We start from the raw sequence: 5366 nt of genomic DNA, 5'->3' as shown, positions 1-5366 counted from the left end.
GATATAAAAAGTCAAATGAGACACAGTCCCTGGCCTTAGGGAGTGGAGAGAGACTCCTCATATGATTGCATTGTCTTAATTTGTTCTAAAATGGAAATAGGCAGACTGGTCTCTTCCCATATGGCACAGCTCTGAGTGATTTGGGATTATCTCTAAATATCGAATCAGTAGACTGCATTGAGGGTGTTAAAGGCAATCCCAGAGAGGACAACCTCTCTCCAATTCATTTTGAGCGTAGATTCTCCCATCCACATTCAAATGCTAATTAGTGAACTGCGGCAGCTCCCGCTCTCGCTCTCCGTAGCATATGAGATGTCTACTCAGTCGAGCTTGGATCCCTTATCTTATTAAGTAGTTTCCCTGGACCAAGCATTGTACAATCTCTCTGAAGCAAAATCTGCTTTAATCTTCCTTGAAGTCTACACTGTGGGTATTTTAACCTACTTTTATATACGTAAAAACCAAAACCCGAGAAGAAAAGCAGAAATCCCAAACAGTAAGTGACTCCACCTTTAAACTCTGTGTTGACATCAAAGTCCACATACGGAATGATAGTGCAATAATGTCCATCGTCTAAAACTCAGCCTGTGGTTCATCTGAAATGTTCAGATTACAGGAGCTGCCCCCGTATTTCACTGCATTCTTTTCCTCTTGTAGTCTCATTTGCAAGGAGGAGGAATTCACAAACCTTACCTCTAGCATCGGGAGCCTTAGTCTAAGAATGCATACAGAAACAAGGGAAATATGAATAGAGCCCGTGGAAGCTAAGAAAGATTGAACAACCCGACTTCATCTTGGCTTGCATTCTTAGTGCTGCGTTTTTAGTCAAAACTTCCTAACTGGCCATTTTTAGCAAGACCATAAGTGGGATATGCTCTTTTCTCTGATTTTCAGACTTTTAAGCTTATGTTATTGCTATCAGTTGCCAACTATAGGTGGATAGACAGATACAGACGGATAAATAGGTAGAGAAAGAGATGTAGATAGTCTTAGTTCAAGATTCGCAAAAGAGGAAATCTCATTGCCAGTTTACCACCATTATCTCTGCATGGATTGGCGGCCATTGAGCCCCGTCTAGTCTGCTCTCTGTAGCGATAGGGACATGAGTATGACGCATTTACACTCACCTGCAGAACTATCTAGGAGTGCTTCCTTAACCGGGCGGTGCGGTTGGGGAAAGAGCTGTGGGGTGGCAGGCACTATAAATGAGACTGTCCTGGCCACGATCTCAACTACATTTGTCATTCAAATCTTATTTCAGCTATCTCCTTTTGCCGTGTCATAACCATAGTGAGGTCAGAGGTGGTTTCATATTCTCTTTACTCTGATTCTGCCCGCTTCGTGCCCTCTTCGCCTCTTTCCATACCCATCTCAGAACTCAGAGAACTACAGCGCAGAGGCCTTGCTGACATCTAATGAGCAGGAACTAATGAATCAAAAACACCCACAGCCACCTGCTCCCTGGGTCTTCAGGGAGAATACGGAGCTAGAGCTGAATATGTGGACATTCTCTTTCCTGTTAATTTCCCGAGCTCCTCTGTGGGTTGTGCTCGCTGCTCCATTGGGGTGACACAGACATGACAGATGGCACTCTCCTGCCCAAGGAGCTTGTTCTGCAGCCCAGTAAGGGCTATATTTTTTGCTATAAAACTCATAAAAACCTTATGAATCACTCGTCTGCATTTGGGCCATGAAGATTGCGACACAAGAGAGATAAATGTTATTCCATACATGTAAACAGTAGAAATGCGTGCATGGTAAAACTGTAGGCTCATGTAAATCCGTGAATCCTAAATATCATTTCACTTGGAGATTTTGACATAAGTATACAACACTAATAAACAGAGCTTCTACCTTTCTATAAAATGAAACTTTTTATCTGATGGATGAATATATGTTTACATTGAAGACTTAAATTTTTTATATCAGAATGTTTCAATCATTTCAAATTTAGACTGTCATAACCTAAAAAAATTATTATAGCGATAAAAAGACTAAGAGGCATGTATTTATCCGTTTATCAATACTTGAGAGGTTAAAAGAAAGCTACTAAGATGAATATGAGATATGCAAGAAAAAATATCAGCATTGAAAAGGTATCTACTATAAGTTGGAAAGAAAATTATAAATAGGTATAGAAAACGTCAGGTATGATGCTTATGTTACTAGGAATGCATCAGTCTTCAGTATACTAGTTATGTGGAAATCCCATATCTTTGAAGAGTAGAGAAACAATTGCAACCTCTTTTATTTTTCTCCTATATCATTTTTTAAAAGTTTTTTCTCCTGTTAACAAATGATACATATTCATAGTACATGTAAAACATTAAAAGACCGTCTACAATCACCTTTAGTCCAGGAATATACTTAGATCATAATTGAAACCTTTTTTAACTTAATAATATATCATGAAGATCATTTGGTGACAGGATCTTTTATAATATTTTATAATATTTTAAAGCCCCATAATAGAATCAAAGATGCTGTCAAACTGGAATAGACCAGGGATTGTCTAGTTTGACCTTTACAGCAATGCTTTAATAATCTCCTTCAATGACTGTGAGCCCTTTCTTGACTACTTTAGTCCTTGGGAAATCATCAATTTGCCAGGAAATCTTTGCGATTGACTGCATGCTCTTATTATGAGAAGTCTGACTCTATTTGGAATTTAGTTCACCTCCTTTACCTTCTCCCCAGAAGAGCACTGGGGTTGGAATGCTTTTCAAGTTTTTCCCATTTTTTAGTGGCATAACCCTAACTAAATTATGTTACTTTCCTATACAGACTTTTTCTGCAAAACCAGGCTAATACTCTTATCCTATATTCTTCATAGGGCTCTTAAAAGATTCAAGTAAGAAAGTATTTGTGAAAATGACAATACATTTGAAGCACATATGGATGCTAAGTATGTTTCCTCTTTCACGTATGTTATTTGCAAATTGTTACCATGTTCACCCCAAGTGCTTTCTCCAAGACAAACTGCCCAATTCTTTCTATCATCTCTTATAAATTATAATATCCACAATCATTTGTCTTATTGACCCCTCTGGATACATGCCAATTTGTGAATGTCTCTTGTAAAAAGTGCCACACTGAACGAAGCAGAATAATCCTAATGTGGCTGAATGAATGGGAAATAAAATAGGATTGTTCTGCCATTAATCTGCTTGGCCGTCTACTGTAGTGAGTTCCTAGGCGCGGAATTTTTCTTACTAACACCACCTATGTCATGTATAAAGAGCAAATTGAGTTGCAGCATTTGAGAAATGTATTTGAAAACTATCTTTTACAAGTAGCAAATTGATCAAAAGAATACAATGTAGAAAAATAAGTACTGATAATTTATTTTTTCTTAATCACATGACTGGGTAGAAGAGGTGTCTTCTTAACCATACAGTTGAGTTCCTCATTAATGAAAAGAAAGGAGGCTTGAAAGATCACCTAAAATAAAGTTTAAGATTTGTCTGTGACTTTGTTATCCATGATTTTATTTACACTATCTTTTCAGGGACACGAAGGGTGATAGTGATCCCCCCAATAACAAGCAGAAAATGTAACAACTTGCTTGGTTTTATCAGTCACTTCTTTCTAGAAAGACAAGTACAAATTATTGGCAACTTATCAGAACATATCATGACCTGTCCTGGAATAATGTGTAAAATAACTATTTACCTAGTTGATAAAATGATTTCTCGAATTGTTAGCTCTTCTTTGCAAAGGCACATGGGAATCCAAACCTGCAGTATTAACACTTCACTTTCCTTTGACTTGAATAATTTGTATAGAACAGTAATCTCAAAAGATAAGAAGGAAAGCAGTCATCCAATTTCCCAGCTCTGTTTGCTGTCCACCTTCATGACCTAAGGCAAATCACTTTATCACTCCCTGCCTCTGTTTCTCCACCTGGAAAATCTGGAAAGTCTTACCTATCGCTCCTTTCTTTCTACGAACGTTGAGGCCTTTAGAGGAAATGCACTTCACACATTCAAAGATTTATGACAGTGTTATTTTTTTTTTTAACTAAGGAAAAGGAATGGACTGGAGTTGTAAAAGTAAGAAGGAGATGCTATTTCAAGTTGGACTGTGGTGGACAAAAACCAATGTGGCCAAATGTGGTTTTGTTTTGTATTTCTTTTGTCAATTTCAGCTGGTTTCAGCTGAAAACAAAGTTTCTTGGAACATGTCCAAGCAAGAATAACAAGCAGGTAGTTTGTCTGGTGATAATAAATTTCAAAACTAATTTTTGTTTCCTGTGACTGCAACAAAATATGTTACAAGCTGGGCTGAAACCAAAATATCAGATACCAAAACAGTATACAAAAGTCATAACATTGGGGGGAAAAATCCAAGTCAAAAATGAAAATAGAGCTCAGTATTACAGAAGTAATGCTTCTTTCAAAAATAGCTGTCATTAAAATTTTCATAGGCACAAGTGAAAATGATTTGGGGGGGGATGTAAGTTAAAGGAGGGTCTGCTTTAGAAAACACAGTGAAATTTTATTTTATTCTTAATTTTCCAAGCCAAGTTTGTCAGATCTCAGAAATTTTTCCTTGGGCTCCTTCCCTGCTGAAGGGTCCAAGTTTTATCACTATTGACATATACAGATTGAAAATTTTAATCCAGGAAACTTTATCACCAGAGTCTCACCAGCTTTCTTTGGCCAGTGATTCACACTAACAGAGTGTCTGTCTTGAGGCCATCAGGGGACAGAAGACCAAAAAATAATAACGAGAGGAAGCATGCAGGCGTCACCGGAGCCTTCGGGTACAACGCACGGAGCCCACGTCGCACAAGAACTGTTCCACGTTCACTGGATGCTGTAAGAGTCTGATTTGCATTAGAAACCTCTGCATTCAATAAGCAAAAATAGGGATAATGACCAACGCGCTATTTGGAACAGAAAACAAACTCAAGCAATGAGTGTTTTCCACTGAATTCATTCAAGGTTTTATTAGTTGAGCTCTCACTTAGGTTATTGGGCTCAGCTTGCCTTTAATTTCGCTGACCTCAATTATTCAAAACAAAAGGAGTCTGCTGTGTGTGTATGTGTGTGTGCGCGCGCGCACACACACGCAGACGCATCACACACACAGGCTTTGCACATTCTTCACATTGCAAACCCATCAACAAAAAGGACGAAGAAGATCTGAGGGGGATGAGTGGGTTTTGTGGGTTTAGGGGATGGAGAATTTCTCTACATAAACAAGAAGGCTTGGATTGGAAGTCTGCTAAAAAAAAAAAAAAATGTTACCGCTGACCGCAGGGTTGTAAATCCAGACTGGAAGGAGCAGAGCCACACTGCGAGCGAGTGAAGTGTGTGTGGCTGCAATGTTTGTGGGTTAGATGAGAAACAAGCGCTGAGCGA

This window comes from Crocuta crocuta, unplaced genomic scaffold (assembly GCF_008692635.1).
Source record: "Crocuta crocuta isolate KB4526 unplaced genomic scaffold, BGI_CrCroc_1.0 scaffold243, whole genome shotgun sequence".
Lineage (NCBI taxonomy): Eukaryota > Metazoa > Chordata > Mammalia > Carnivora > Hyaenidae > Crocuta > Crocuta crocuta.
Note: the sequence above shows the minus strand (reverse complement) of the source record.